Genomic DNA, 12,976 nt, shown 5'->3' with positions numbered 1-12,976 from the left:
GTAAATTTGCAGTTAATGGGCATTTATCCAAAGCTGTTAACATTCACAGCGGTGTCCGTCAGGGGTGTCCTTCATCTCCCCTACTGCATGTGGCCTGCATTGAGCCACTGGCACAAATCTTGAGAAGGGACAAATGGATTAAAGGACTGGACGTCCCAGGGACTGGTGGACTGACGGCGACCTGTGTTTTATATATCGACGACGTAACCCTTTTATCGACTGACCTTTTATCGGTACGAAGAGCAATGGACTTGACTGACTGGTACGGTCGGGCCTCGGGCGCTAAGCTCAATAGGAGTAAGTCCGAGGCCCAGCTCTTCGGGCCGTGGGGTAAAGTGGACACAGGCGGACTGGATTTGGATTTTAAAGACAATGACCTGACAATTTTAGGGGTAAAATTTGACAGAGAGGGTGGAGGACGGGGAAACTGGACTGACATCTTAGGGGAAGTTAGGCAAAGACTGGGGTTTTGGGGACTCAATATGGGGACAAATGACACTTGAAGGGAAGGTTTTAGTTTTTAAAGCCATAATTTTTCCACTGATTTTACTTGTTTGTTCTGTTTTTGGTCCCCCAAGAAGATTCCTGGCCAACCTGGAGAGGGCGGTATTTTATTTCATGTGGGGGTCCAAGTGGGAACGATTGAAAAGGGAGGTCTTTAAAAAAAGAAAGGAAAATGGCGGGAAAGGCCTCCCAGACCCCCACTTGTTTTTAGGCAGCCGCTTTACCGCCCTCCACATTGGATACGCGCTGACCCCATCCAGAGAGAATAAGACAGCGGCCATGGCTCGTTTCTGGATGGGGTCCTACCTAAGAAGGCTAATGATTTTACCAATTGACTTGAAAATCCCAGTGTCTTTTAATTTGTCAGAAGAGTATATTTTATTAATAAATTTTTAAAGAAATATCTTTTAGAGGCCAATGATGTCTCCGTTTTAACCAATCACAAATCTCTGATCTCTCTTGTGCAGGACCGGGAAATGGTGAGTCCAGTTCCAGGCCTCACACTAAGTGAGGCAAAAGATGTTTGGAGGAACGCAGCCCACCCAGCTCTCCAGAACAGGCACAAGGACTTATCGTGGATGGTGGCTCATGAGATCCTCCCGGTCAGGGTGGTTATGCACTCCAGAGGCATGGCCAAAAACTCCATCTGCCCACGGTCCGGGTGCAATCGCCCGGAGACCGTCTACCATCTGCTCTGGGAGTGCGGTGCTGCGCGGGACCTGTGGGCCAGGGCCGGCCCCCTGTTTTACCCGTGCCTGCCAGCGGGTGGGGCCTAGGTGGACTACAAGCTCGCCATCCTGGGGAGGGGTCAGGGCCTTAAAGCCCTAACAGCCTCGCAAACATTTGCCTCGCTCTGGCTCACCCTCAACGTAATAAAGGATGCCATCTGGGTCACCAGAAACCTGCTGGTGGGGAAACACGTTACGGTCCCCCTCCACGCGAGCGAGCGCAAAATAAGATCAACGCTGCAGGGTGAGCCGCATGTCGTTATTCGGACGGGGGGGCCGAGGCCGCACAAGAAGGTCCCGGCCACCATTTTGTTTTATATTGCCTATATTTATTTTCATTAATTTATCCTCCTTTTAACACCACACTCACATACATGGACTTTTACACAACACATCAACTGATTTTAACTAAAATTGTGTCACTTTTGTTTTAATTTGTGTAAATAACTGTCTTAAAAAAAAAAGTGTGGTATGAATAAAAACAAATAAATTTAAATGAAATGAAAAATGTAACAATAAAATTTTTCGAAAGAAAGAAAAAATCTGTTCTTATCAGATGGACACACATAGAGAAGAGACTCCGTTGCCGACCACGATGGTGCGGCTGAAAAATACAGTCAGACTTCAAGTGAAGAAGGAGGCTGAGATTGAGACTAAGAGGAGATTCAGACGGGATTTTGTTGTGGCTGAATTATTAAGAGGAGTTTTTGGAGTTCCTGCATCCTTGATCTTTTGTCTTCAGGATTTTTTGTCTTCTGGGTTCATGGACCTGACTTTTTTCCACCTGAAAGATTGTGTTGCCTTTTTTGAGGAGTGGGAAAGGAAAAAAGATTACCAACTTTTGAGAGGCCTACAACTTCATCCAGCCTTTGCACAAGACTACTTACCATTGGTGATTCATCTCTACAACCCATTTGTAGAGGATTGAAATGTTCTAACCTTTCTGTCAAGATACTGTGAGGCAGTGAAAGGAGGGGAGAGACTCAAAGATCAGAATGGTATCTGGACGGGCAAAAGGAGGTATCTGGTAAAGCTTAGGGCAGATCAAGCATCGCCAGGGGGTCTTTTCCATCCCCCTGGTTCATTTTTCATCAGGTCCAACCAAGGGTTTCTTCAATATCCAGGGCAGCCTTTGTATTGCCGAAGGTGTGGGGCCCGAGGGCACGTTAAGGCGGACTGTGCGGGTCAGCGGTGTCGCTTTTGTGAGTCAACAGATCACATAGCCTCGGCTTGTCCCGAATCCAAAAGATGCAGTTTATGCGGTGGAGTGGACCATCTGTTCCGTGCTTGCCCGACCAGAAAGAAATCTTTTGCTAGCCTATTTAAAGAAGGACAGGACCTGCAAGTAGATTTAGAAGCTCTACTCACAAGCTTACCTGCGGAGATGGAGAGCCAGGAAGCAGGGCCTTCGACAGCGGATCCAGGGGCGAGCAAACCCAAAGGGGGTTCAAGATACTGGGACTTGATGCAGGGGCACGCTCCTGTACAGGACTGGGGGAAGGAGGGCAGAGAAGACGGGAAAATTGGACAGGAAGAGGCTGAAATGGAAGTGGAAAGGGGAAGTGCGGCGAAAGGAGAGACAAGTGGTGAGAAGGATAATGTGGATTGTGGGAAAAAACTGGGCAAGGGAATAGAAGAAATGAAGGAGGGAGGACAGGAGGACAAAATAGGGGGGGATGGGTTAAGGTTCTCACAAGGAAGGGAGGGGGGGACTGTGATGGAAAAATATTTTTCCAGTTTATTTTGTGTGGTATTAGGGTTTATTTTAATGGGGTATATAAGAGTGGCTACACTGAATGTAAGAGGAATCAAAATGTTACAGAGAAGGACTGCAATATTTATTTCTTTAAAAATGCTACCTTTTGATGTTTTATTTTTACCAGAATGTCACTTACAAGGGTATGAGGATGTACAACATTTTTCAGCAGGTTGGGGTGGGGACCTTCAGTTTGGGGAGTGGGAAATATGAGGGCACTTGGGTTAGGTATTTTGTTTTACTCAGGGGAGTTCACAATTGAGACTACTAATGTAATTGTGCCGGGAAGGGTGATAGTGGCAGATGTCAGATGGAGAGGGGTGGCTTTTCGGTTTGTAAATGTGTATGCACCTAGCAAGTTAAGGGAAAGGGAGGGTTTTCTGGATAATCTAGGTCCTGTTCTTTACACTAACCGATTGTTAGTATTAGGGGGGGATTTTAATGTGTCACTTGACAATGCATCTGGAAATGATTTAGCACAGCTAGTGACAAGTTTTTCTCTCCAGGATTCATTTAGGGTACTAGGTGGTTTAGAACCTGCATTCACTTGGCGAAATAGCAGGCAAGAGGCATCACGTCTGGATTATTTATTTTTACCAAACCAAGTGAAGGGGGCCTCAAGCAGGTGGAGGGAGAAATGCAAGTCAAGTCAACTTTATTTATATAGCGCTTTTAACAATGTAGATTGTTTCAAAGCAGCTTTACAGTGTTAAACAGGAAAATAATGCAACAGAATTTTAATCAGCTGTATAGCTATTCTGGAAACATTTCAAGTATCATACAGTGACAGTGTGGGCGTTAGATCAATAATTCGATCAGTAATTTAGTTTAAATGGTTAATTTAGTTTACATTTTTCAACTAAACATCGAAATAAATCTAAATAATAATGTCCCCAACTGAGCACGCCAAGCCAGAGGCAACAGTGGCAAGGAAACCAAAACCCCATTAGGTGACCTAATGGAGAAAAATAAACCTTGGGAGAAACCAGGCTCAGTCGGGGTGCCAGTTCTCCTCTGGCCAATTAACAAACAGCGTATTATTATTATTATTATTCTGGCAGCTTTACAGCTCGGAGGTCATAATAGATCAGAATATTCGAGGGACCGGGGGCAACATGCTGGAGACGGGTTTATTGAGGATGATGTTGAATAAATAATTAGTAAAGTGCAATATTCGAATGATCGGAGGCAACACGCTGGAGACGGGTTTATTAAGGATGACATATCGATTTAAGTATTATTTAATTGTAATATTCGAAAAATCTGAGTCAACACGCCAGAGACGGGTTTATTGAGATGCCGTGTCGATGTGGCAGTTGCAGGGGGCGTCTAATCACGGTCTCCCAGACACTTCGGGGTCCTGTGTTGGTCTTCTCTGGGCGCAGGTCCACCATCTGAACTGGATACGGCCCGGATCCAGCTGACTGCAGTAAACCTCGGGATAAAACAGAGAGACTATCATTAGCGTAGATGCCATTCTTCTGATGATGTCACGAGTACATCAGGTGTTATGGGAAGTGTTCCCGGTTCCGGCTGACCTAGTTAATGCAGCCTAACAATCATTTCATTGAAAAAGTGATTTTATGTGTATGCCACAGTAAAGAGATGTGTTTTTAGTCTAGATTTAAACTGACAGAGTGTGTCTGCTTCCCGAACAATGTTAGGAAGACTGTTCCAGAGTTTAGGTGCTAAATAGGAAAAGGATCGACCGCCTGCAGTTGATTTGGATATTCTCGGTATGATCAACTGGCCAGAGTTTTGAGACCGCAGTAGACGTGATGGAGTATAATATGTTAAGAGCTCGCTCAAGTATTGGGGAGCTAGACCATTTAGTGCTTTGTAAGTAATAAGTAAGATTTTAAAATGTATGCGATGTTTAATAGGCAGCCAGTGCAGTGTTGACAGAACTGGGCTAATATGGTCATGCTTCCTGGTTCTAGTAAGAACTCGAGCTGCTGCGTTTTGGACCAGCTGGAGTTTATTTATTAAGCGAGCAGGGCAACCACCCAGTAGAGCATTACAATAATCTAGCCTTGAGGTCATGAACGCATGAACTAACTGTTCAGCATTTTGCATTGAGAGCATGTGCCGTAATTTAGATATATTTTTAAGATGGTAGAAAGCAGTTTTACAGATGCTAGAAACGTGGCTTTCAAACGAAAGATTGGTATCAAAGAGCACACCCAGGTTCCTCACTGACGACGAGGACTGGACAGAACAGCCATCAAGTGTTAGACAGTATTCTAGGTTACTACTTGTGGAGCTTTTTTGTCCAATAATTAAAAATTCAGTTTTTTCTGAATTGAGTTGCAAGAAATTACCGGTCATCCAATGTTTTATATCAGCTATGCATTCCGTTAATCTTGTGAATTGGTAAGTTTCTTCAGGGCGTGAAGAAATATAGAGCTGAGTATCGTCAGCATAACAATGAAAACTAACGCCATGCTTCCTAATGATATCTCCCAGTGGTAGCATGTACAGGGTGAAGAGTAGCGGTCCTAGCACTGAGCCTTGTGGTACTCCATACTGAACTTGCGATCGGTGTGACATATCTTCATTTACTACTACAAACTGATAACGGTCGCATAGGTATGATTTAAACCATGATAATGCAATTCCACTAATACCTACATAATTTTCGAGTCTATTCAAAAGAATGTTGTGGTCGATAGTATCAAATGCAGCGCTAAGATCGAGTAACACTAATAGAGAGATACAGCCACGATCGGATGATAAGAGTAAATCATTTGTAACTCTGATGAGAGCAGTCTCAGTACTATGATACGGTCTAAATCCTGACTGGAAATCCTCACAGATACCATTTCTTTCTAAAAAGGAACATAATTGTGAAGACACTGCCTTTTCAAGTATTTTTGACAGAAAGGGTAGATTTGAGATTGGTCTATAATTGACTAAATCTGTAGGATCAAGTTGCGGTTTTTTAATAAGTGGTTTAATAATAGCCAACTTAAAAGTTTTCGGTACATATCCTAATGACAAAGATGAATTAATGATATTGAGAAGAGGATCTATGACCTCTAGTAGCATCTCTTTTAATAGCTTAGTTGGTATAGGGTCGAGCATACATGTTGTTGATTTAGATGATTTAACGAGTTTAGCCAATTCTTCTTCTCCTATAGCAGTGAATGAGTGTAATTTTTCCTCAGTGACACTACAATGCTCTGTCTGATGTGATGCTGTAGTAGACGGCTGCATGGTTAAAAAATTTTTCCTAATATTATCAATCTTACATGTGAAGAAGTTCATAAAGTCATTACTGCTGTGCTGTTTACAATCATCAGAAGTTGAAGCTTTATTTTTGGTTAATTTAGCCACTGTATCGAATAAATACCTTGGGTTGTGTTTGTTTTCTTCCAAGAGAGTTGAGAAATAAGCAGATCTAGCAGTTTTTACGGCCTTTCTGTATGTGATCATGTGCTCTTTCCACGAATTACGAAATACCTCTAATTTTGTTTTCTTCCAGCTGCGCTCCATTTTTCTGGCTGCTGTTTTTAGGGCCCGGGTGTGCTCGTTGTACCACGGCGTTGGACTATTTTCTTTAATCTTCTTTAAGCGCAGAGGAGCAACTGTGTCTAAAGTACTGGAAAAGAGAGAGTCAATAGTTTCTGTTGCAACATCGAGTTCTCCTATACTATCTGGGATGCTGAGCAGATGATACTGATGAGGAAGATTATTTAAAAAGCAATCTTTAGTGGCGGCAGTGATTGTCCTGCCATTTTTAAAGCGAGGGGGCGGCTTTGCAACCTTAGCTAAATTAAGTATACATGATACTAAGTAATGATCTGAGATGTCATCGCTCTGCTGCAGGATTTCAACGGTATCAACATTTATTCCATGTGACAATATTAGGTCTAAAGTATGATTATGGCGATGAGTGGCTCCTGACACGTGTTGCCTAACTCCAATAGAGTTTAGTGTGTCTTTAAATGCTAATCCCAATACGTCTTTTCCGTTGTCTACATGGATATTAAAATCACCAACAATTAGTACTTTATCTACGGCCAGTACTAACTCTGATAGAAAATCAGCAAATTCTTTGATAAAGTCTGTATTATGCCCTGGTGGCCTGTATACAGTAGCTAACACAAATGTTGAACGGGTTTTATCATGTACACTACATAGCGTTACATAAAGCACCAAAACTTCGAAGGAATTATATTTGAAACTAGACTTCTGAGTAATACTGAAGATATTATTATAAATTACAGCAACCCCTCCCCCTTTACCTTTCAGACGCGGCTCATGTTTATAACAATAATCTTGGGGGGTGGACTCATTTAAGGTAATGTAGTCGTCAGGTTTTAGCCAGGTTTCTGTCAAACAGAGCACATCTAGATTATTATCTGTAATAATATCATTAACAATAAGCGCTTTTGGGGAAAGGGATCTAATATTCAGCAACCCAAGCTTTATCAATTGTTCATCTGTATATATTTTGTTTATTTGTTGGACGTCAATTAAATTTTTACTGTTGAATGGTTTTGATGTTTTTTTGTATTTACTAATTCGGGGAACAGACACAGTCTCTATATGATAATATCTAGGTGAAAGAGTCTCTATGTGCTGGGATTTATCTGACTCCGGTAACGTGAGACAGCTAGCAGACGGTCGGTTTAGCCAGTTTGTCTGCTTCCTGACCTGGGCCCTAGTGAGTCAAGGTTTAGCTCTAAGACTATGTGCCAAATTACTAGAGAGAAGAGCGGCACCACCCCAAGAGGGATGGATGCCGTCCTTCTTCAACAGGTCAGGTCTGCCCCAAAAACTTTTCCAATTGTCTATGAACCCTATGTTATTTTGCAGACACCACTTAGACAACCAGCCATTGAGTGATGATAGTCTGCTAACTATCTCATCACTCCTTTTTACAGGGAGCGGTCCAGAACAAAAAACAGCCTCAGACATCGTACTAGCGAGTTCACACACCTCTTTAATGTTAATTTTGGTGATCTCCGACTGGCGAAGTCGAACATCATTAGTGCCGACGTGAATAATAATCTTAGAGAATTTACGATTAGCTTTAGCCAGCACTTTTAAATTTGCTTTGATGTCAGGTGCTCTGGCTCCCGGTAAACAAGTGACTATGGTGGCTGGTGTCTCTATCTTCACGTTCCGTGTAATAGAATCGCCAATGACTAGGGCACTTTCAACAGGATACTCAGTGGGTGCTTCACTGAGAGGGGAGAACCTGTTTGATGTTCTAACCGGAACGGAAAAGCGGTTCTTTGGTCTGCGACTATGCTGCCTCACTGTTACCCAGTTTCCCTGCTGCGAGGGCCCTGCAGCCGGAACCGAAGAATGTACAGAGTTCACTAAGCTATTCGCATCCAAATCAGTGTCTAAAGCTGTTACATCCTCACTACTCTCAGATAAAGTATGGATGCGTGTTTCTAATTCTGAAATCTTCTCCGTCAGCCTAACTATCTCCTTACATTTATCACATGTGAAGCCCTGTTCGCCAGCGGAGAAGCCTACACTAAACATGCGACATGCTGTGCAAGTGATAATGACAGGAGAAGACATGACTTACCGTGTTTGTTGATTAATCCAATTTACCACTTACCACAATCCTTTGCTGGACACAATTTACTAATCCAAGTTATGAACTAAGAAAAAGGGAGACCCGGGTGCAGAGATAACAAGCTAACAGGCTAGCAAAATGCTAACGTGTGATGGTGATTTAGATTAAAAGCTAGCGATGTCAAATTTAACGTGATAGGCAATTTTTAAACAATGTATGGTGATGAGTAAGTTATATTTAGCAGTAGAAGAAAGAGGAAATATCAAAATAAAGATTCAAACGTAAGCAAGGCTCTACAGAGCTACAGACTTGAGCTACAGAGCAACAGACACAGCAGGCAGACAGGAGCAATCGATCAGGAGCAATCGATCAGGCAGGCAGGAGCAATCGCCAGGCAGGCAGGAGCAAAATCCAGGCAGGCAGGAGCAAAACCAGGCAGGCAGGAACAGACATAGTCTTGGAAAAAAGCTTGCAGGAACCAAATTTTTCATTATATCTTCCTCAAACTTGAACTATAAACTGATAAGTCGTGTGGCTTTCAATCCATAACTGAACTGGATTCCTCCAGGTCTATTTTCATATATTTTTACATGAAATAATAAAACATTCTATGTAGTGTAAATAATTTTTGAGGCATTTCAACTATTATAATTTTTTATCTGTTTGAGAATTATCAACTCTGATTGCTTTTTATTAGAGTCCCAATTGTCTTCTTTCCAAAGATACATTAATTGTGCCTGTAGCACACTGTTCTCAGGAGCTATAATTGTTTTAATTCAGGTAGGTCGTTTTCAGCTGTGAGCCCCCTAGTGGGGGTGCAGCTTAACAGGTTAATTGTGGTATTTGATGGGTTTGTTTGATTCTGTTTGGTTTCATTTTTGTATCATGTAAACATTTAATGATTTTGGAAGACCTTTTTTGACTGGTTTCTTTGTGAAATGGAATTTGGTTTAATAAATTGATTTTTGGCACATGGAGCCGGAACCGGGGCTTGCTCCGTCCACTCCACGCATCGACCTGGTATTGCAGTGCCTCCAGGAATGGTGTGCTTCCCCTTTTTGGGGATTGCGAATTGTTGTGGCTAATAGCAGAGCGAGTACCGCTGGAGCACTACCAGGCGGTGTAGACATATATACGTGGCAGGCACACAAGAAGGATGATGATGACGTGACGCAACAGTGATAATGCTGTAAAGAAAACAACAAAACAACAAAGTTTCCAGTCACAGGAGTATAGGAAGAGGAACAAAAGCGCTGGTTCCTGACCCATCACAGCACATGAGGATGGCGAAGGGCGTTAGGGTGCCTCTGACTGGAAACCTGACAATTCATACTTACCTGGCAGGGGAGACACCATGATCAGGAAGGTGGTTCACCCAGGGCGAGGCTCGGCCATTGCACTCCGGTTGTGCTGACCCCTGCGAATTCCCCAAATGTGGGAATCTCGACTGCATAATTTATGGTAGCGGGGGACTGCGTTCGCGCTCTCCCCTGGACATACTGATCAAAAGCAGATAGCGTGGTGGGTTTTAACAGTTGTGGCCTCACCCATGGCCCCAAATGGTGACGGTGCACAATTGTACTCTGTTTTATTATTTTTTCCCTGTCTTCTTCTGTCGTGTCATTATTTTTTCCCTGTCTTCTTCTGTCGTGTCAATCAGTGACCTGGAGGGTCCAGAGAATTGAACTGCAGTGAGGTTGATGGGGAAAAAGCTGGGACCGGTTTGCCAAATGAGGTTTTCCCCATAATCTCCGATATCCAACGGACTGATTGAGCCAACGGGAAATTAAATTCCCCCTTTTTTCCCATTTCCAATTTCTGCCTTTTCGCTAAGATCTAGTATCTGGTCGGACGGTTGAGACTGCGATCGCCTCTTGGAGGTTACCTGGCTCGAGATCTCTCGATATCCCGAGCCACAACTTTTAAGAGGTATATTGATCCTGCTGGGTTTACGGTTTAACAGTTTTAAGGTAAGAGTTTTTATCTAATTTTTTTTTTCTTGCCTTTTTAAGTCTTTTAAGCTGTTGGTGTCTCAAAGCTGTTGGTGTGGCGTTTTAAATTTAAAGCAAAAGAGGATGGCACTCTCTTGGCGATGTCCAGACTGGACTTTTCCAGGAAGTGCATCCAACAAATTATTGGTTTTAAGGCTCCGGACATAAACTGCTTGTTGACTCTGCCCCTGAATCATGGCTTTGAAGTAGGTTTTGCTTCAGCTTCCTTGCTAAATACTTTTTGGTCTCGGTTTGAAATGTGTAAAGCCAATTTCTCCATGTTCACTGTGGAAAAACTGACTGATAATTCACTCAAAGTTGTGATTGTCAGGATGTTTAATGAAACACTAAGTGGAGAGGACATTTCTGTATGGTTGGCAAGATACTGCTCTATTCGCGGACAACCAGTCAAGGTTTTAGATGAGGACGGTATCTGGAGCTGTGCGTGGAGAGTTCCCATTAAACAATGGGCAGACCCGGACAGCTACCATGGCCTGAGTCTAATTCCTTCAATGATTGTGTTGGGGGAGAATAGAGGCTACATCCACTACCAAGAGATGCCCAAGCTATGCCGCAAGTGTGGCCAACTTGGGCATCTCGCCGAGGCATGTCAAGAAGTAGTGTGCAGGAAGTGTAGAGAAATTGGGCACATTTTTGAGGAGTGCAAAAATGGCAGAAAGTGCAACCTCTGTGGAGAATCATCCCATCTCTACAGAGATTGCCCCAAAAGTTTTGCCAACAAACTGAAGAGCAACAAAATGGCTGCCCCACCAAAAGAGCAAACAATTGAGGAGGCAGGAAATTCAAATCCTCAGCCAGCCTCAGGGATTGGACAGGAAGGAGAAAGTGGGGCGGCCACAGGGGCAGAGTCCAACTTGACAGTTGATCAGGGGGAGGAAGCCAATCCTCAAAATGAAAATGAAGACAAAATGGAGGATGAAGAGGAGGAAACGGCTTCCTCCCTAGAAACAGTCTCGGAGCTGAGTATTGTGGACAGTGGGAGTGGAACTGATTGTTCTCTCCCCAATGCTCAAGTGCAGAAAAGGTCTGCGAGATCTCCTCTGTTTCAAACAGAGGAGAAAAAGCTATGGGCAGCGCATCGGCTAGATAGTTCCTCTTCGGAAGATCTAGACCGTATGTGGCCCGAAGAATCTCCAAATGAAGTCTCTTTTCTGCACGTTAAGAGTAAAAACATCATCGCCAAAGGAGCTGCAAGAGGTTCACTCTGCGGGCCCTGATGCGTCATGCACCTTTCCCCTTGATCCCAGTTTATCTGGGGAAAAGGAAAGGCAGGTGCAACAAGAGGTAACATGATTTTAATTCAATCTCTGTAGTCCCTTTGTGGCTTTTAAATGTCTCACACCTTTTTAACCATACTGCTCATGGCTCTCACTATCTCCACTATAAATGTGAGAAGTGTGAAGAGCAATATACGAGCACAGAGTATTTTATCCTATTTAAAATCTTTTAAGTCAGATGTGTTTTTATTGCAAGAATGTGGTCTGCCCTTTTTAACAAATTACTATAAGTGGGAGGAACTTTGGACCCCAGGACTTTCCATTTGGATTGGGTCCAATTTTAACAAAAATGACGTTGTCGCTATTTTAATAAAAAATCCCAATATTTTGGTGAAGGGCAGCACTGTGGTGAGGGATGGGCGGGCAATTTTAGCAAATCTGACTTTTTTAGATAGGGATTTCAATGTTTTAAATGTGTATGGTTTTATGGGAAAAAAATTAGAGGTATGAGCTTTTAGAAGAGTTGCAGCCCCACGTGCTAGGAAGGGACCCTTTAATAGTAGCTGGGGATTTTAATTGCGTTTTAAATCAGAAAGACAGGAAAAGGGTAGGGGACGATTTTAAAGTAGATAAAACTTCGGTTTTATTAAAAAATGTCGTTAAAGATTTTAAACTAACTGACTGTTTTAAGGAGATGCATCCAAGAGAGGAGGGCTTCACCTGGGTCAGTGGTGATGGCACTTGAGCCTCTTGCAATGATTTCATGTTCACACGGAATTATCCACCAATGGATGCTACATTGACTCCCTTGCACTTTTCAGATCACGCTATGCTTTCGTGCACTCTTTCACTAACCACGGACTTGACGGTAGGGAGGGGGATATGGAAGCTGAACTGCTCCCTGTTACAAGATGAGAGAATTGTTGAACAATACAGGGAGCAGTTCAGCCAATGGCAGACTTTACAGGACTTTTTTGATTCACGAGCACAGTGGTGGGAAATGGTGAAGGTTTAGACGAGACTGTTTTTTAGACAAAAAGGTAAAAAAAAGAAAGAAAAAGAAACAAGACGTATTGTGGGGCTGCAAAAGAGACTACAGAGGTATTTTAATCTTTTAAATAGTGGAATTGATTTTAGTAAAGAAATAAAAGAGGTCAAAAATGAAATGTCTGTTTTAGAAAAGGAAAGAAATAAGGGAGTAATCTTAAGAAGTAAAGAGA

The sequence above is a fragment of the Gobio gobio genome, assembly GCF_949357685.1.
Source record: "Gobio gobio genome assembly, chromosome: 21".
In the NCBI taxonomy this organism is placed as follows: domain Eukaryota; kingdom Metazoa; phylum Chordata; class Actinopteri; order Cypriniformes; family Gobionidae; genus Gobio; species Gobio gobio.
This window is presented reverse-complemented; position numbering follows the sequence as displayed.